The 20991-nt window shown below is 40.4% G+C and overlaps 2 protein-coding genes across 10 annotated transcripts in view; one reads left to right on the forward strand and one right to left on the reverse strand.

The window, feature by feature from the left end:
- CDK15 (cyclin dependent kinase 15) overlaps positions 1 to 8478 on the reverse strand; it is a 112079-nt gene extending 103601 nt beyond the window's left edge. For all 4 annotated transcript variants that reach the window (XR_010944311.1, XR_010944310.1, XM_067740982.1 and 1 more), the window contains exons 1-3: positions 8183 to 8478; positions 6677 to 6781; positions 1165 to 1275 (exon numbers count right to left, since the gene is read on the reverse strand). The gene's annotated coding sequence lies outside the window, so the exon portion shown is untranslated. The remainder of the gene's footprint in view (positions 1 to 1164; positions 1276 to 6676; positions 6782 to 8182) is intronic.
- Positions 8435 to 20991, forward strand: part of ALS2 (alsin Rho guanine nucleotide exchange factor ALS2) — an 86676-nt gene continuing 74119 nt past the window's right edge. For 3 of the 6 annotated variants that reach the window (XM_067740977.1, XM_067740973.1, XM_067740978.1), the window contains exon 1: positions 8436 to 8589. The gene's annotated coding sequence lies outside the window, so the exon portion shown is untranslated. The other 3 variants (XM_067740974.1, XM_067740976.1, XM_067740975.1) reach the window with 3 other exon arrangements.

Here is a 20991-nt window from a genome sequence, read left to right on the forward strand (position 1 = left end):
GTCACACCAGTAGCTTCACTGTCCAACAGACCTTCCCTGCTGTTCTGACTCAACCTTCATGTGTCTCTCCACTGACACCTTCTTCCCTCCCCTGTACCTATCCATCCTTCAAGTCCTGGCTGAGGTTCTATCTCTGCTCAAAACCTTTCCTTGCTTCTTTGATTCTCCCCACTCCACACCCCCATCTCTTCCAAGGATGAGCTCCTGGATCACTGACTGTCTGAACACTCTAGTAACTACTTTTAATGTTTTCCTAACAAGTTGAGAAAAACATTCTTTGAGGGTATGAACTATATCTTATACTCCTTTCAGATTCCTATTAAATGGCTGTTAAATTAAATAACAGGGCTTCCCTGGTGGCGCAGTGGTTGAGAGTCCGCCTGCCAATGCAGGGGACACGGGTTCGTGCCCCGGTCCGGGAAGATCCCACATGCCGTGGAGCAGCTGGGCCCGTGAGCCATGGCCACTGAGCCTGCACGTCCGGAGCCTGTGCTCCGCAATGGGAGAGGCCACAAACAGTGAGAGGCCCGTGTACCGCAAAAAAAAAAAAAAAAAAAATTAAATAACAGCATGTACATATGTGTATGAATGCACCCCTACACACATTCACATTCATTCATGTAGAGGATGGGAGCCTAAAATCAGCATTCACTTATTGTTCATTCTGATCCTACTCTGAGGCATATCCCTGAACCCTGCCCTCCCATGAGTCTTATTCTCAGTTTCTAATACTGGCCTTCACTGACTCTGTTACTTCTTTTCTGTCATCCTCTATCATCCTCTTTTGGAACCCTACTTTTTAATCTTAGTCCTGAACTCTATATTCAACACATTGATCCAGTTGGAGTTGAAGTAGGGGACAAAACAGAGAACTTGGAGTTTGGAGATCCAGATTTGGAGACCTGGGTTTGAATCTCTCTGCCACTTAATAGTAGTTAGTTTAACTTGGACAAGTCAGTGGGCCTCAGTTTCTTCATCTGTATTTTAGGAATAATTACCTATCATGGGGTTGTTTTGAGGATAAAGCACATATAATGAAACATTTTGCAAACTGTACATTATAAAATATATTATATTGCAATATTATTAAAATTAGTCCAACTATCATTACCTTCAGAGGGTGCATTACCACTAACCACCCCTCACACACATTCACACACTCACACATGGATTGCCTCAGGGCAGGTAAACCACCACCTTCAATCCTTTTGCCCTTTGAGCCCAGAAGGATTCTTGTAGGACTTTCGCCAACAGGAACATTAGTTAACAGCCAATCTAAGAAAGAAAAAGAAAATTTTATTCAAGCCAATCTGAGGATTATAACCAGGGAGACAGTCTTCCAGAAAGCTCTGAGGACTGTTCCACCCATTAGAGAGCAAAGTACAGTTATACAAGTTTTTGAGGCAAAGGGTTATATTATATGTCAAATGACATATGTCAAATGACATATTGTTGACAGTTTACACAATACAGATCTACATGTACAAAGTGAGTAGTGGGTCATGGATTGTCATGGCCCCTTACAAGATTTAGAAGGAAGGTTATCTCCTAAGGAGTCATGACCCTTGATGAGATTAAGAAGCAATGGTATCTCCTAAGGAGGTCTGCTTAATATAGATGCAAAATACAAACTAAAGGGAAGTGAGGAGGCCCAAATGGGCAAAGAAAAATTTTATGTTTTAATTTTCCTCATCTTGCCATTAAATATGAATTTTATTTCATCACTTTTAAAGATAGGAAAGTGGGAGAATCATGACTCAATTCCTCCCAGGGGGCAATCAATCAGAATAGGAACAAGATCCTATGTCAGTCAGGGTAGCTGGCAGAAGAGGCAAGCACTTAAGTCTATTCCAATGAACTGCATTTCAACAAATTGTTAAATTGCTAGATATCAATAAACAATTTACTGAATAATTATTAAGTTTAAGGCACTGTTGCTGGTCTCTAGAGAATTAAAAAATAAGAAAAATACAGTCTGGGACCTTAGAATCTAACAAGAGAGACATATAGGTTTGCAAATTAGTGTAATACATGCCATGCTAAAAGAGCTTATATTTATAACTAAATTCAACTCAGGTTGTGTGCTGACAGTATTGAGTCTATGACAATATCTAGAAAGACATGTTTGGATATCTTTTCTTTTTTTCCTTACAAGGTCAGTTTCTTTCCAATGGGAAATCTGGGTTTGCTCTCATATCAATTATCTGTTTTTTTAATGCTTGGGTTTTGGGTATCTATTCTATACCTTGACATCACATTCCCCTCCAACTACTACCCCAGTTTTCTATTCCACTTCACAGCAAAACTTCTTGAAGGAGATGTCCCTGCTACCTCACCTCCTATTCTTTCTTAAACTCACCCCCAGTAAAGCCTCTTTGTCTATTGCTCCACTGAACCTGCTCTTGTCAATGTCTACTGAAAGAAAAATACACAACGTAAAAGTTGTGAGTTAAGTTTTATTCAGGGACCTTACTGAGGACAATAGCCTGGGAGACAGCCTCTCAGAGAGCTCTGAGGAACTGCTCTGAAGAGGTAAGGGAGGAGCTAGGATATACATATGAACTTTTTTAACTGGGAAAAACGTGTAGTCAAGCATCAAAAGATTACTGCTAATCACAAAGAACAGATAGCTGAAGTTAATGATTTTAGTGCTTTTCTGTGTATGGGAATAAGCAAGAATCTGGGGTCATTTGAAAATTTTCCTTAGATATGCATCTTAATTATCTAAGGGCCAGTATATCCAAGGCACAGAATGTTTCCTGTTTTTCTCCATCCTGAATTCCCCTCTGGGTGCACTGTCAGTGGGCAACTGCAGTGGCTAATGGCTTGATTCCTGTAGAATTGGAATGGCATGGAACATTTTTTTTTCCTCACACCAAGTCACCAGAGATTCCATCTTATCAAATCACTTCTCATACCTTATCTTACTTTACCATTTAGCAGCATTCAACACCGTTTATCATGCCATCCTTCTTGAGAGTCTCTTTGGTTTCTGGGAAGTGGGCACTTTCCTAGTTTTCCCCCTACCTCTCTGGGACTCCTTTGCAATCATCCTTCCTGGTTCCTCCTCCTCTACTCAACTTCTAAGCTTGGGCAACCCAGTACTTAGTCCCAGCCTTATCTACACCTTCCTATCAACACTTTCTTCCCAGGTAAGTTCATCTAGTCCCTTTAGCTCTGAATGGCACCTATGTGCAAATGACTCAAATCTCTATCTCCAGACCTGACTTCTCCCTAGAACCCCAACTTCCAACTTGATATTTCCACTTGGATGCCAAAAAGGTATCCCAAAGTCAATATGCCAACAACAGACCTCTTGAACCATGCCAAATGCTTCTCCTTAGTCTTCTCCAGTTTAGAAAACAGGACGCCCTTGAATCACTTGCTCAAGAAAAAATCCAGGCAGGATACGAATCAAAATTATGTCTAATCCATCACTAAATCATGACAATTCTGCTCTCAAATCTACCTAATTCTCAATTTGTACTGCTATCACCCTAGTCCAAGTCATCATCATCGCTCATTTGGCCTAATGAAATACCTTCTCCTTGGTCTCCCTGCTTCAATTCTTACACTCCTGTAATCTATTCAGTCAGAATGAAATTTAAAAATATTAATATTACTAAATCTCAACCCTTGAGTAAACTTCTTTTTAATATTCTGTGTAATGAAATTGGACGTATACATAAAGTACTAGGCAGAATGAACTTTCAAAAATATAAATAAAATCAGGTCACTTCCCCACTTAAAACTTTCTGATGATTCCCCTTGCATTTAGAATAAAAAACAAACTCATATCCTGGCCTACCAACCCTCACATGATCACTACAACTTCACTTTCTACCACTCTTCCCTCTGTGCTAGATACTTTTGCCTTCTTTCTATTTCTCAAACACAAGTAAATTCTCCTCTCAAAGAACCTAGCAGGATTCTGGGCTAGATCCTCCCTATCTTCTTAATCTCTAAATAGAGTTTGGGCCTCAGGCTGCTTATCTTTTCCATGGACAACTTCCTAAATTTTATCTCTAGCCCTGATCTTTCTTCTCAACACAAGACTTATATATGCAATTGTCTACTTGGCATTTCCATTCAGATGCTTACTAGCAATATAATCTATAACACGTTGGAATATGAATACTTGGTACTTCCTCCCTATATCCCCAGACATACTCTTTTTCCCAGTCTTTTCCATCTCAGTAAGCAACAGTGCATTTTTACCAATAACTCAGGCCTTAATTCTTCTTTTTGTCTCAATTGCTCATTTCTAATCCATGAGCGAATACTGTAGGCTCCACTTTCAAAACACATCAGGAGTCCAACTCCTTTTCACCTTCTCCTCCACTGCCATCCTAGGCCAAGCCAGGTAACTGTTTGCCTTGGCCCTCCTGTGTCTGCGGGTTCTGCATCCACCGATTCAACCAACAACAAATTGAAAATATTTGAAAAAAAAAAATTCCAGAAAGTTTCAAGAAGAAAAACTTGAATTTGCTGTTCCAGGCAACTATTTATATGACGTTTACATTGTATGAGGTATTATAAGTAATCTAGAGGTGATTTAAAGTATACAGGAAGGGAGCTTCCCTGGTGGCACAGTAGTTGAGAATCTGCCTGCCAATGCAGGGGACACGGGTTCGAGCCCTGGTCTGGGAAGATCCCACATGCCGCGGAGCAACTGGGCCCGTGAGCCACAATTACTGAGCCTGCGCGTCTGGAGCCTGTGCTCCACAACAACAGAGGCCGCAATAGTGAGAGGCCCGCACACTGCGATGCAGAGTGGCCCCCGCTTGCCACAACTAGAGAAAGCCCACGCACAGAAATGAAGACCCAACACAGCCATAAATAAATAAATTAATTAACTTAAAAAAAGTATACAGGAGGATGTGCATAGGTTATATGCAAATACTACACCATTTTCTATAAGGGACTTGAGTGTCTGCAGATTTTGGTATCCACAGGGGTCCTGCAACCAATCCCCCATGGGTACTGAGGGACAACTGTACTGCGATAGCCTCTTTCAGCTCTCCCTGCTTCCGCTCTTAAACTCCTACACTAGGATCACTCTCCACAGAGCAGAAGAATCATCCCTTTAAAACAGAAGCCAGATTACAACACCCTCTGCTCAAAGCCCCAATGGTTGTCTTATCATTCAGATAAACCTAAAGTCCTTTCCATCCTTTGCATGGCCCAGAGGATCTGCTCCTACTACCAGATCATTGTCTACCTGATCTTATCTCTTACCTTTCAACCTCTTCTCATTTAACTCTAGCCTCATTCAGTCTCTTTCAATCTCTTCTCTTTCAGCTCTAGCCACACTGCCCTCCTAGCCTTCACAGTTACTTATTCCCTTTGCCTGGAGTGTCAGATATTCACATGGCTTGTGCCCTCACTTCCTTTTAGATCTCTGTTTAGATGTCTTCTTGGAAAAGGGGCTTGCCCTGCACACCTTACATGAAATTGCACTCTTCCCTGTCTATTCCTTTACATTTCTTTATTGTTCATACAAAACAACAACATTTATATAGCACTTATATGCTGGGTAGCATTCTAAGCACTTTATATTTAGTCCTCATATCACCCCATAAAGTAGCTGACTTTGCGATCCCTGCTTTATGGATGAAGAAACAGCAGTACATAGAGGTTAAATAACTTGTGCCAAGGTCATTAAGCTAGTAAGTGCTAGAGCTGAGATTTGAACACAGGCTGTGCTTTTAGCTGCTATACTATTTTGCTTCTTTGTAGCCCTAGTCACTGCTGTATTTGTTTACCTCTCACTCTTCCCACTTGTCTCAGTTATTGCTGCATAACCAACCATCCCCCAAACTTAGTGGCTCAAAGCAACAAGTTACTATTTCTTGGGAATGTGGGTCAGGAATTCAGGCAGGGCTTAACTAGGCTGTTACACTCACCTTGATGTCGGCTGGTGTCACTCACTCAGCTGCATTCAGCCAGTAACTGGGCTGGCCTGGAAGGTCCCAGAAGACTGGCACCTTAATGCTCTTCCATGTGGCCTATCTCTTCATATTGTCTTTTATCAATCTATAGTATAGTTGGAGCATGGCAGGCAGCTGGCTTCTCAGACGGGGATGTGGAAGCTGCCAGTTCTTTCTAAGGCCTTGATTCAGAAGTATCAGAACTTCATTTCTGTCACGCTTTATTAGTTGGGAAAACAACCATAGGCTAGCCCATATTCAGGGGAAAAGGCTATAGACTGCATCTCTTGATGTCAAGAGTGGCATTTCTATACATGAAGGGGGAACTGATGGTGGCCATCGTTGGAGACTATCTTCCACATCAACAGAGTGCAAGTTCCATGAGACGAGGCACTCTTATCTGTTTTGCTAATTGTTGTGTCTCTCTAGTACTTAGAACAGTGCCTGGCACATAATAGGTGTGCAATAAATATTTATTTAGTCCATGTATATAAGGGACAAGTGAAAGAAAGAGTCTGAAATGTAAAGGAAAGGTCTGAGGAGTAGGAGAAAACCCAGAAGGAATGTATCCCAGAAAACAAGGAGGAAAAGAGGGAAAGGAAGATAAGAATGAAAATTGTACCTTTTTTTTTAGATTTAAAAGCTTTAAAAATAAGTTTAAAAAAGCATATTCAAACTATATTTGTAAAGTTACAAGTTCAAACAGTGCAATATGGCATAGAGTGAAAAGTGTGTTTTTTTCCTACCTTTGTTCCCAATTTTCCTCCCCAGTGTCAGTCACTTTAATGCATCCTGTCAGAGCCAAGATATGAATATACAAAGACAAGGATATATATCCTCTCTTTCTCTTCCTGTGAAAAGACATACATAACATGTAACTGGTAGAATACAATTCACATGATTCAGCATCTAGCATTTTTTCTCTTAACCTAACTTCCAGATCATTCCACATCAATACATACAGAGCATTCTCCTTCTTTTAAATGGTTGCATAGAATGGTTCCATTCTTAGAATGTATCATTAGCTTTCAAAATTAGAAGGTGGTTACTGGTTTCAGTAGACCTGAAAAAGCAGAGACTGCAGATTGGAAGGAGGAAGATTGGGAGGTCAGAAAGTAAAAGAAAGGAGGACAAAGGAAAAAGAAATTAAAGATGGATATGCAGGAACAGGCTCATATCCTTAGCAGTAAGAGTAACAAGAGACAGGGAGGTTGAAAATACACAAAAGAGAAGCGATAAGTAATGGAGCAAGCCTCTAAGTGGATTGGAAGGGATTAACCTTGAGAGGCCAGAACACTTCTAAGGAGAAAGAGGGCGAAGGAAAGGAAGGCTGGGGCTGCAGGTAGGCTTTGTGATAGCGGCTGCTGGGAGTTAAGGAAATTCATCCCTGGGGGGTCTCATTTTCCTTAGAAATGTAGGAGGCAAAGTTTATTTTTTTTTAATTTTTACCAAAGAGGGTGGGTGGGTAGAGTTCAGTAAAAAGTTAGGAGAGTGTATGGGCTGGGAAGAACAGGGGATAGGGATAGGAGAAATTCTGAATAGCAATGTGTTACGGACAATTTGGGGCTTAACAAGATTGCCTGGCCACATGGTAGTCCTGACTGAAGTTGGACACCCTTGGTCTGCAGTGGTACCAATCCTCAGGGTTATGTTTTTTCCAGCACTGGTGCAAGAGTGTACAAGGTTGGTTGAACTGTTGTAAACTAACGGTTTTGCAGGTGATGGAGGATCAAGGAGGCAATCGAGTTGAGGATGTTGGTGAACTTAATAGACCATTTATGCACAGGAGTTTCAGACCCTGACTGCACATCTTTCGCTGATGGTCTGAATACAGGTTTACAGGTCCAGCGATGGCACACTGCCCAGCAGTAGAGTTTGCACCCACTGTCACGAGTGGCGTCTCGGGAAAATCTTCACGAGGGGACTTAGGGGGCGCGAGCTGAGTCGTGGTGCGGCTGTGACTGCAACAAGCAGACAGTCGTGAAACTGTGTGCTGAGCAAACTGGCGTTACTCAGATTGCATACGGGAGAGCTCAGTGGGGATCACAGGAGAGGCCAACTCATTTCCTCTTACCACACTCCATCCTTCGGGGTTGCAACGAAGTAGTAAAAAGTGCGGATACTAGCGCCAATCCCAGCCGCCTGGCGATGACGTCATTCTCGGGGGAGGAAGTGAGTACCATTAGGGTACAGTCTATAGAAGCAGTCTGAAGACATTTTAGCCTTTTCACTGTCAGGAGTAACGAACTTACCCTTCGGACTACAGCAGTCTGAGGTAGCAGCAAAATGACTGCAGCTCCCAACCACTCTCCTCACCGTTACCATGGAACCGCTCGTAGTTAGGCCCTGGCGACGCCACGTTACGTCATTGCCCAAGTGCATCTTAGGAGTCGTGGCTCTGCCTGGTCCTAAGGGAAAGGCAGTATCTCGGGAACGTTGCCCGCGGTGCCTAACGCCCCTTTAGTAATTTTGATCCCTACCAGACTCCGTTGGCATCTAACCCCACCTACGTCGGGAGTGATCTCCGGCCTTCACACTCGCTCGCCGCCCAGCCCCTGCCCAGAAGCCCCGCCCCCCGTGAATCAGCTGATCTCACGGGCCCGCGGGACTGCCAGGCTCGCGCCGGATGCAGACCGGGGTGCTGTAGCGGGAGCGGCAGGTGAGCGAGCGCGGGTCCTGGGTTGGCCCGTGGCTTCGGAGGGCTGATCGGCCGGGGCCTCCAGCGTGCGGGACGCCAGGGTCCGGGAGAAAGGCGGAGGCGCAGGCCGAGGCCCGGGAGCGCGCTGCGGAGACTCACGGAGACGGCGCCCGCGTCTTCCCAAGCCAGCGTCCGACCAACAGACCTGCCTGTCGAGGAGCACCCAGCGGCTCCAGGTTCTCCCAGTCGCCCCGGTTCCTCCTCCCCAGACCGGGCGCCACTGCAGAGATCTCAGGGTCGTGAAATTTCTTCGCGCCCCCCTTCCCGCCTCCCCCCACCCTGCCTTCCACCAATTCATTCAGGAGGATTTATTGAATGCCCACTCTAGGCGCCGACCAGATAAACCAGGGTCCCTGGCGGCGAACCTTGGTGAGTGTCCCAGGTGGGTTTGTTCCTAGATGCAGATCGCGGTGGAGAGTGAACCGAGAGTTTTGCTGGCTTGAAAAGGCGGTTGTGGAAAAAGAAAATGACTTTGATATTAAGCATTAGTAGTTTAGCCTTAGTCCTTTGTCGTGTCAAGTTATCCAGCAGAGGGTGGTTAAGTTCTTTTGAGAAGTGAAGATAGGAACAGAATAACATAGGGGCTGTCGTAAGGAAATGGTCCTGACGGTGGTGTTGGTCCTCTGTGTAATAGGGCTACTTTGGAGACAGACAAGTGTAGGTTCGCCGAAGTGTTGTACTGCTTAGGTCTTTGTTGATGAGGGAAGAGGAAAAGCACACGGGCTGAAGTGGCTTATCCAAGTAGAGTATTCTCCTTTTGGTTTAGAATGGAAAAGGAAATCACTGTTGAACACAAACGCAGATCCTTAGTCTGTTGCCTTTTGGATTTGTTGGTGGCTGTAAATGTTCTTTAAAAGGCTTTAAAGAATAAAATTAAGAATTTAAGGAGTGAAAAATTTGCTCTTGCAGTAGATTACAGTATTTTAATCTTGATAATACAAGCATAGTGGTGAAGTGCTTTAGACCTGAGCATACCTGGAGTCACATACACTTACATCTTTGAGTTTGGGCAAGTTACTTATCTGCCTCCATTTCCTTATCTCTGAATCGGGTATAAAAGTACCTTCCTCATAAGTTACCTTTACATGTAATGGTTCATGTATCATATTTTTTTTTACAGTGCTTGGCACTGTATGTAGATATTCAATACATATTAGCCATTTTTATAAGTCATTTCCTTTTCCACTACATCATGATCCACTGACTCACTGTTTTCTAAATGATGTGAAAGAGAACTGAATATTTTTTTAGAAAAGAACTATAGTTTACTTTTAAAAATCAAGGGATAGTTTCCAGATAGGTTTATGATATAGGGGTATATTTAGAGAAAATATGATTTCAGGTTGGTCTATAGTAACTTTGGTGTTCCATTAGAACCTTTAATGTGTTCCATTAGAACCTAAAATGCTGATGGAATCTATACCTAGTTTAAATTTATTACTTAGTTTGCAAACAATGACTAGTATTGGCAGACTTAAGATTCATAGCTATAGCAAGAAATGTTAGAAGCTGTTTCACAATATTAAAATTTGAAAAGATGATGCAGAACATAAAGAACCAAACACGTAATTTGTGTGGGGGGGATTTAAGTTGGCATTATGTGAGCCCCTTATTTTTTAAGTTGATTTATGCAATGTGAACTGGAATCCCTTTTCTCCATATTTCAGCCTTTCAGAACTTAGGTTGTCATTGACTTACTTCGGGCATTTTGACTGTCAAAGAAGCAAAAGGTATGGTAACAACCTCACTGAGAACTGATTTTAGTTTTCATGTGATTAGATGGGAAGAGTACTATCAATCTTACACATTTTCATGAAAAACATGGGTTAAATGCAGTATTGCTGGATCCATTCTAAAGGTATTTCCAAAGAATATGACTGACTTGTAAAAACCTTTTATAATTCTTTATTAATATGAGACTAGGTAAGGTATGAGTTGAAAAACTAGGAAGGAAGGTAGAGAGTGGTGATTTTTGAGCTGGTGTAAAAGAAGCCTTGCTTTGATGTAGTGTGAGGTTGAGCCCTTTTCTCCGACACTCAGAGGAATGCTGTGAGGATTTTAATAACTTTGTGGAATTAAACCTACCACATACTCTAACGGTATTAGGGATATAGATATTTCTGGTAGAGTTTTTTTAAAACATATTTTTTCTTTTAACTTTTCATAAATGACCAATTAATTCAGTCATCAGTTATAAGGAAGTAGATTTCTTAAGGATATCAGTCCTTAAGAAAATGCGCGGTAACCACAAATAAAATAGCACCCAGTTATGACGTGGTCCTTTTTAGCATTACATTTATTTTCCTATCCCCATTTCCCGTTCGTCTATAGATGTAATGGTGCCATCTTTACATTCTGTCTTAATGTTTGCCAGCATCACACAAGTGACAGAAGAGCTGAACATAGGTGAATTAATTGATCCACGTGAATAGAGCAGAAATATTCAAATCAGAGATGTATTGAGTACTTTTGGGGGCTCTTGTAGACTTACTCTTTTATTGTGCAGTTCATACAGTTTGGTTTTGAAGAAAAATGTACAGTTTTCTCAACTCCTATGGAAAAAAAAGACTGGGTCAATGGGATCTGGGTGAATTTACTTTCATTCTAAGGGTTCTTTTCTTCCGCAACCTGAATTTTTGTTGAGCTGAATTCTTAACTAAAATTGGAGCAGTTGCCCAAGCAAACATCTAACAAAGATGATTATAGCAGCTCTTAAAATAGTGATAAAGTAGAACAATCCAGCTGTACTTTAGTAGGGAAATGGATAAACTATGGTTTATTCATGCAATGGAATACTATCCCTTGGTAAAAATGAATAAACTAGATCTTTGTTTATAACATGGATACATATTTCAAGTACATAATATTGAGTAAAAAAAGCAAGTTGCTGGGCTTCCCTGGTGGCGCAGTGGTTGAGAGTCCGCCTGACGATGCAGGGGACACGGGCTCGAGCCCCGGTCTGGGAAGATCCCACATGCCGCGGAGCAGCTGGGCCCGTGAGCCATGGCCGCTGAGCCTGCGCGTCCGGAGCCTGTGCTCTGCAACGGGAGAGGCCACAACAGTGAGAGGCCCGCGTACCACAAAAAAAAAAAAAACGCAAGTTGCCAAAGGATATATGAATACTGTATTATGCATTTATGTAGAATTTTGAAACAATATAGCATATTACTGTTTATTGATATGTATGTATCTAGTGAGAGTACATAAAAGTATAAGAATATACATGGAAATAAGACACATTAACTTTAGGAATAGTGGGTAACTCTGGAGAAGGAAGGTTTGGGTAGAGCTCCTTCAAATCTATGTATAGCTTTTTTAAAAAAATTTATTTTATTTTATTTATTTTTGGCTGCGTTGGGTCTTCGTTGCTGTGCGCAGGACTTCTCTAAGTTGCGGCGAGCGGGGGCTACTCTTCATTGCAGTGCGTGGGCTTGTCATTGCGGTGGCTTCTCTTGTTGCAGAGCACGGGCTCTAGGCACGTGGGCTTCAGTAGTTGTGGCACGTGGGCTCAGTAGTTGTGGCTCGTGGGCTCCAGAGCGCAGGCTCAGTAGTTGTTGCGCACAGGCTTAGTTGCTCCGCGGCATGTGGGATCTTCCCGGACCAGGACTCAAACCCTTAACCCCTGCCTTGGCAGGCAGATTCTTAACCACTGCACCACCAGGGAAGTCCCAAATCTACGTATAACTTTTTCTTCTATTTTAAAGGGAGCTTAAGCAAATATGAAAATATGTTAATATTTGTTAAAACTCAATGATGGGTACATGGATTTGTACATTATTATTATTAATGTTTTTACAGATTTGTGAATGGTTAAGATAGTTTGTGAAACTAGCACCTTAGAATTTTTATATATAATCGGGGCTCTCTCCCGATATGCTTTCTTTTTTTTTTACTTTGTAGCTTCTCTCCCCGCGGTGAAAAGAATGTGCCAATGCAGCTCCACTATGTAAAGCTTTTCTAAAGAGAGGAGACAGACTTTTCTGTTTGACTTGTGCTCCTGGGAAGATGCTTGCCTTAGGATATGAGGAATGATCCTTCTTGAAAGGCTGCAGGGGAATTTAAATTCTAGAGACTCTTGAGAAGTGCAGGCATGTACTGATCACGAACTCTCAAAGTATAGGGGAGTGCATTGTATCATAAAGCCCTGCAAGGAATTTGACGGAGTGACTCACATACAAAATTACTGCGGAGGGACTTCCCTGGTGGTCCAGCGTTAAGACTCCGCAATCCCAATGCAGGGGGCCCGGGTTCGATCTCTGGTCAGAAAACTAGATCCCGCATGCCGCAACTAAGACCCTGCACAGCCAAATAAATAAATAAATATTTAAATATTAAAAAAAAAACAAAATTACTGCAGATATCGTGTAGTCATTAACACTTTTTAAAAGTTTTCATTGGTTAAATTTTATTACATTCTAGTAAACCTGAGTTTTATACTGTGAATACAAGTGTCCTAGTTATTGCTCAAACAAAATAATGCTCTTTCTACAGGTATTGATAAGTAAACATGACGACAATGCGTTAAATGGTTGAGTAACAAATAGTGAATTTAATAGCTGATCTCTAATATGACTCACACATTTAAAAACAACATTTTCATTCCTAATCAAGAATACCTGTTATTAGCACTTTCAAAATACTCTAAGTGAAACTTATATCTCCAGAGCAGTATATTTTGACATGTGTACTCCCTGTTCAGTTATGTGGCCCCTTGTTGACCTTAAGCACTGGATATTATTGATTGGTAAAATCAGCCAACATACTTTGAACTGTGTTTCTGTAATATTGCCTTTTTAAAAAAAGTAGCCATTTTAGTAAAAGAATAGTAGCAAAGTATTAAAGGAATAATTTATATCAGAAATTATATGCTATCAAATAATAATAGGCATAAATGGTTGCAGTACCTGGGAATTTGAAACTCAGTTGCTGGTATTATAATATTTATCAGAATGTTTCATGGGAATTTAGTATTTACAGAAAATGCATTTTAAAGAGATAGGCAGTGGGTGCAAAAAGGAGCTAAATGGGTATTTGCTGGGTGTTTATTTTACCATGTTTATCCCCCTCTCCCATGAGTAATATCCATTTTAGAAGATTCTCAACAATCAGAAGAGTGTCGTTTTAGTAGGTTTCAGGGTGAAATTAGCAGGCCATAAAAAAAATAAGTAGTAAAAAGAGAAAGAGACTATGAAGCCTTAGTGTCCCTGATTGTCCAGAAACAGTCTCCATGTACTAAGGAGAAAGGGACTGTTCTTTCCTAGTTGTCTAACATCTGTGAAGTGACATGAAATAAAAGTATCTTCCTTGTTAGGAAGTACCATTAGCAAATTATGTATGAGAGTTTCTATTATGAGAAGACACTTTCCTTTCATGTCAGACATTGACTTTTATAACAGGCATGGAAACCTTCTAATCATTTGGAAGTCCGTGGACTGGTGGAAACCTTCTAATCATTTGGAAGTCTGTGGACTGGAACTTAAGATCGGGGGTTGTCTTCCACTGAGGACTCACTTATGCGTAGCCAGCTTATACCTAGTGGTTACCATGGGTACAAGAATGTACCGATGAATAAGTCATGGTTTCTGACCTCCAGGAGTTTATAATATATTTTGAATCAATGACTTAAGTGCATTATCCCATTAGTAACAACATGATAAATAATAAGTACTGTGTAGGCCAGCCTACTGACTTTATTTAATGCATTAATTTACTGAACTCCTGAACTGTCGGTCGGGATTTAAGGGGTTGGTCAGCTCCCATAGTGGTATTAGGCAGTGCCTCCAGTGCAGCATTTCAGGCTGAGAGGGCTAGGATTTGAAGTGGCCTCCCCCTTTGATGGTGGTTGGTTTGTCAAGCCTTAGGTGCAAGGTGAGTGTTCCTCAACCTTCGGTGGTGGTGGGTTAAGGCTAGAGTGGCAGGATATCCAGGAAGTAGCAGTTTTTGGTGTACAGATTAGTTGTAAATCAGGTGTTTGAGTCAAAAGTTGCCTTAATCCATGTGTAAACATAGACTGAGCCTCTAAAAGCAAATATTTATTAAGCATTTACCATGTGTAAAATTCCATAGGGTCTTCAATTATTGTTTACTGCATTCACAGTATAAACTCTGGTTTACTACATTGTAATAAAACACAACTAACTCAGACTTTAAAGAGAAAGTGTAAATGACTGCATGAAATCTGTAGTAATTTTATGTCAGATTCACTCTATGTCCAAATTCTTTTCAAGGCATTATGATACAGTTTGCTCCTTTATTATTATTTTTATTGTCTTCCTATCTTAATGTCTTGTCATTCTAAGCAGTAATATCATTACTCTTATAATTATTGCTATTATTTCACTATTTTAATCAGTACACTTATTTTAAACCAATAAATGAGACAGGAGACTAAGAGTAGAAGGGCCCAGCTTTGCTAGTGTTAAGTTAGCTTTCTTATGCCTTGAGGGCACTGTCTACTTAGAGCCATCATTCTAGTCAGAAAGATAGAACATACTCGTATGTAAACTCCTTAAGGGTAGGAACTTGTTGATTTATATAGGCCTAGTCTGTCTACAGGTATTTATTGAGTACTTGTTGTATGTCAGGACTATATTAAGCAGCTGGGATATAATAGAGCATAAGATGTTTTTGGCTTCCGTGGAAGTTTTATATTAGTTCCATACCTGGAGTACAGTAGGTGAGAAAACTACATGTGGTTTTAGTTGCTGAAATTTAATTAAAGTTAATATACTAACTTTTACTAAATTATTAAGGGAAAAGGACTTTGTCCAGAGAATAAAGTTTACTAGATGTGTATACATAGAATGCTACATGATTTAATTTTCTTTTTGCATTTGGAATACTAGTCCATTAACACATTTCTGTTTCATATTTTAAAATTTTTATTTATATTCTGCCTTGTTCCTAAAAGGCAGTTTACAGAAATGTGTAAATGTGGCAAAATAAAATAAAGAGACAGAATGAATGGAACCAGGTGTGAGATTAGAAAACATAGCACACATACTGTGAAGTCCTAGTCACTTACATGTGCCATCATGTGGGACTCTTATCCTCCCACCACAAAATCTGTAATCCTGCCTGTATCTGTACCTGTTGTTTTGTTTCTTTTTAAAATGTAGACCCTTTCTCTTGTGAAAGACCAGTCCCACTGCATGCGTGTTCCGGACGCCATCCTCTTCCACTTTGGTCCAGGATTTTGGTTCTGCCCTCTGTCCTTGTCTCCCTTGCATCTAGGATCCATGTCATTGTCCTACAAACATGTTCAGCTGTCTCTCATCTTCCCCCACCCCCCAAAATTACACCCTTGATCTTCATGTTTCTCTCCACCTGCTTCTCCATTTCTGTTTGCCATTTCAGTATTTTTTAAAAGCATCATTTACACCAACTTTATTTTCATGTCCTCACCTGCCATTTATAGTCAGCCTGCTGCAATCTGGTTTTCAGTCCCCAGCTGAGAGCCCAGCCGTGTTGACCCGTCATTCCTGCTGGAAACACGCTCTGCTTTGCTTCGTGTGCCCACATCAGACTCTTGTTTGTTCTACCTCTCAGGCCACTTCTCACCTCAGTCTTTGCTTGTTGCTCATCCTATCCGAGTAACTTAACAGCTTGATTCTGTGCCTCCCTTTTCTCTTAACACACACTCCAGTGATACTATCCATTGCCTTGATTTCAGATATTATCCATATGCCTTCCCAAGTTTATGTCAATAGTTGAGACCTTTCTTCTGAACTCCATACTCACATATTCAGCTGCTCACTTGACATGTATTCTTGGATTTCTCACAGGCATCTTGAACTTATAAAAAAACCTTGTCTTACGAGAATCTTACCTTCCACTTCAGAATCCTACCCTCTCACTCTTCCTCATTTCAGTAAATGGTACCACTACACAGTTGTTCAAGGGAGAAATTAGAGGTCATTTTTGATACCTCCTTCTCCTTTATCCCCCACTTATGTCTAATACATCACTAAGTCCTAGTTGTTCTAGGACACAGCACCTCTCTCATTATTTACATCTTTCCACCAAATTGGTAGTCTTGTATGAAATTAACGAGCCCAGGCTTCCTTCCTCCACTAAGATGAGCCAAGTGAGTATTTGCAGGGAGGATATTTCTTACAGAATTCATTTGGGCACTCTGTGTGAGTATGTTCACTATAAAATGGACTTAAAACTTTTAAAACAAGTCACGTAAATCATTGCCATTAAAAAGTTGAGGACCCCTACCGAAAATGATAGTTGTTTTAGAATACAGGTTCCCAGTCCCTTACTTGAAACCCTTGGGGCAAGGCATGTTTTGGAATTCAGAGTTTTTCTGATCTTTAGAATAAGGTGCATAAACCATATATTATATAACACTTCTCGTGGGACCTTTGGTACCACCCTACAATCATATTAATATTTCTGTGACAGATGAAGATGTACACTAAAGGGGTAAAAACTAAATAGCATCACATTAGTTCATGTTGGTTTTGCTCTTGGATGAGTTCAGGTCAGATTAGATTTTGCCACCAAAAGACTTAAATGAAAAAACTTTGAGTTTTCAGAGTCTTTTGGAGTTTAGATTTCTGGTTACGGTATCATGGACCCATAGTAGTAGCTTTTCTTTCTAGCAATAATTAGAACATCTAGACCAGATTTTTTTTTTTTTAGGGCACTCCCAGATCATGGAATTAAAACCATATTCTCTGCATGTACAGGATAGCTTATTTCTCTGTTAAATGTAGCAGGAGGGTGTGTATCCACCGGGATCTAAAAGTGGAATCAACTCATTAAGGACCAAGCTTTTTGTTTTAAAGGGTCATCTGAGAGTTTAATTACTTTACATTTCACTGTGAAGGAGATAATTTGAAGCGTAGAGTGGTATACTTTAAAATGAATGCATCTTTGTTCTGTGGTTCATAGTACTTAATAGTTGGAGGGGATGCTACAGTCCAGTTTGCTCCTTTTACAGATGCCATTGATCTCTGGAAAGGCCATGTGAGGTACAAGAGGACCCCACATTTTCTGACTCTGTAAATATCACACAGCTTCTGTATCAGAGCTAGTTAATATAATAAAGGCTATGAGGGAAAGTTACTATAACAGAAGAAAAGAAGCAAAGTACAGGGATCCTGACCCCCAAAGCTCATCTGGGGAGAAATATCCCCAGAAGAAGCCCCATGATTAGGCAATTTTATAACAGTTAAAACTGTTAGCAGTGGAAGTACATAAGCAAGTTTAAATGCTTTTTGAATCGTTGAGGCAAGTCTTGTAGATTTCTCAGAGAGGGGATTATAAAAATACTAGGAAAACAAATTTTTTGGTGTACTTTTTCTGTTTGGATACATAATTGAGGAAGAATGTTAGATTAACTGGATTTGGTAAATGCTGCATATTTTAAGTATGTGAGGTAAAACTTTATAATATAAGCTTCCCACATTTAGGTGCAATATTCCTTTTTAGTTATGTTTCCTTACCAGTCATTTCCTTTTTTCTCATTGCTGTATCTGAATTTCAGGCACACGTGTCTTCTTAGGAGAAGTCAAGTATGTTAAACACCATTAAAACAAAATTCGATCTATAAATATCGATAAAGAAAGATGTGTGTGAAATAGTGTACTAGCTTTCTGTTGCTGCTTGTAGCATTGCTGTAAACTCAGTGCCTAAAATAACACAAATTTATCATCTTGGAGTTCTTTAGGTTCAAAATCGGACACCAGTCTCGCTGGGTTAAAATCAAGATGTCAGCAGGGCTGTGTTTTTTTCTGGAGGCTCTAGGAGAGAATTCGTTTCCTTGCCTCTTCCAGCTTCTAGAGGCCACCTACATTCTTTGGCTTATGGCTGCCCCCTCCCATCTTCAAAGCCAGCAATTTAGCAGCTCTCTGACACGACTTGTTATCATCACCTCTCTTTCTCAAGCTCTCCTCTGCCTCTCTCTTCCACTTTATTTATTTATTTATTTTATACAGCAGGTTCTTATTAGTCATCAGTTTTATACACATCAGTGTATACATGTCAGTCCCAATCTCCCAATTCATCACACCACCACCACCGCCACCCCTACCCCCGATACTTCCCGCCTTGATGTCCATACGTTTGTTTCTCTACATCTGTGTCTCTATTTCTGCCCTCCAAACCAGTTCATCTGTACCATTTTTCGAGGTTCCACATATGTGCATTAATATACAATATTTGTTTTTCTCTTTCTGACTTAACTTCACTCTGTATGACAGTCTCTAGATCCATCCACGTCTCAACAGATGACCCAATTTCGTTCCTTTTTATGGCTGAGTAATATGCCATTGTATATATGTACCACATCTTCTTTATCCATTCATCTGTGGATGGGCATTTGGGTTGCTTCCATGACCTGCTCTTGTAAATAGTGCTGTGATGAACATTGGAGTGCATGTGTCTTTTTGAATTATGGTTTTCTCTGGGTATATGCCCAGTAGTGGGATTGCTGGGTTGTATGGTAATTCTATTTTTAGTTTTCTAAGGAATCTCCATACTGTTCTCCATAGTGACTGTATCAATTTACATTCCCACCAACAGTGCGAGAGGGTTCCCTTTTTTCCACACCCTCTCCAGCATTTGTTGTTTGTAGATTTTCTGATGATGCCCATTCTAGCTGGTGTGAGGTGATACCTCATTGTAGTTTTGATTTGCATTTCTCTAATAATTAGTGATGTTGAGCAGCTTTTCATGTGCTTCTTGGCCATGTGTATGTCTTCTTTAGAGAAATGGCTATTTAGGTCTTCTGCCCATTTTTGGATTGGGTAGTTTGTTTTTTTAATATTGAGCTGCATGAGCTGTGTATATATTTTGGAGATAAATCCTCTGTCTGTTGATTCATTTGCAAATATTTTCTCCCATACTGAGGGTTGTCTTTTCGTCTTCTTTGTAGTTTCCTTTGCTGTACAAAAGCTTTTAAGTTTCATTAGGTCCCATTTGCTTATTTTTGTTTTTATTTCCATTCTAGGAGGTACATCAAAAAAGATCTTGCTGTGATTTATGTCAAAGAGTGTTCTTCCTGTGTTTTCCTCTAAGAGTTTTATAGTGTCTGTTCTTACATTTTGGTCTCGAATCCATTTTGAGCTTATTTTTGTGTATGGTGTTAGGGAGTGTTCTAATTTCATTCTTTTACATGTAGCTGTCCAATTTTCCCAGCACCACTTATTGAAGAGACTGTCTTTTCTCCATTGTATATCCTTGCCTCCTTTGTCATAGATTAGTTGACCATAGGTGCCTGGGTTTATCTCTGGGCTTTCTGTCTTGTTCCATTGATCTATGTTTCTGTTTTTGTGCCAGTACCATATTGTCTAGATTACTGTAGCTTTGTAGTATAGTCTGAAGTCAGGGAGTCTGATTCCTCCAGCTCCATTTTTCTCCCTCAAGACTGCTTTGGCTATTCGGGGTCTTTTGTGTCTCCATACAAATTTTGAGATGATTTGTTCTAGTTCCGTAGAAACTGCCATTGGTAATTTGATAGTGATTGCATTGAATCTGTAGATTGCTTTGGGCAGCATAGTCATTTTCACAATATTGATTCTTCCAATCCAAGAACATGGTATATCTCTCCATCTGTTGGTATCATCTTTAATTTCTTTCATTAATGTCTTATAGTTTTCTGCATACAGGTCTTTTGTCTCCCTAGGTAGGTTTATTCCTAGGTATTTTATTCTTTTTGTTGCAGTGGTAAATGGCAGTGTTTCCTTAATTTCTCCTTCAGATTTTTCATCATTAGTGTATAGGAATGCAAGAGATTTCTGTGCATTAATTTTGTATCCTGCAGCTTTACTGAATTCATTGATTAGCTCTAGTAGTTTTCTGGTGGCATTTTTAGGATTCTCTATGTATAGTATCATGTCATCTGCAAACAGTGACAGTTTTACTTCTTCTTTTCCAATTTGTATTCCTTTTATTTCTTTTTCTTCTCTGATTGCTGTGGCTAGGACTTCCAAAACTATGTTGAATAACAGTGGCGAGAGTGGACATCCTTGTCTTGTTCCTGATCTTAGGGGAAATGCTCTCAGTTTTTCACCATTGAGAATGATGTTTGCTGTGGGTTTGTCGTATATGGCCTCTATTATGTTGAGGTAGGTTCCCACTATGCCCACTTTCTGGAGAGTTTTTTTCATAAATGGGTGTTGAATTTTGTCAAAAGCTTTTTCGGCATCTATTGAAATGATCATATGGTTTTTCTTCTTGAGTTTGTTAATATGCTGTATCACATTGATGGATTTGCTTTTATTGAAGAATCCTTGCATCCCTGGGATAAATCCCACTTGATCGTGGTGTATAATCCTTTTAACGTGTTGTTGGATTCTGTTTGCTAGTATTTTGTTGAGGATTTTTGCATCTATATTCATCAGTGATATTGGT

The sequence above is a fragment of the Pseudorca crassidens genome, chromosome 6 (assembly GCF_039906515.1).
Source record: "Pseudorca crassidens isolate mPseCra1 chromosome 6, mPseCra1.hap1, whole genome shotgun sequence".
NCBI classification, from domain to species: Eukaryota; Metazoa; Chordata; class Mammalia; order Artiodactyla; family Delphinidae; genus Pseudorca; species Pseudorca crassidens.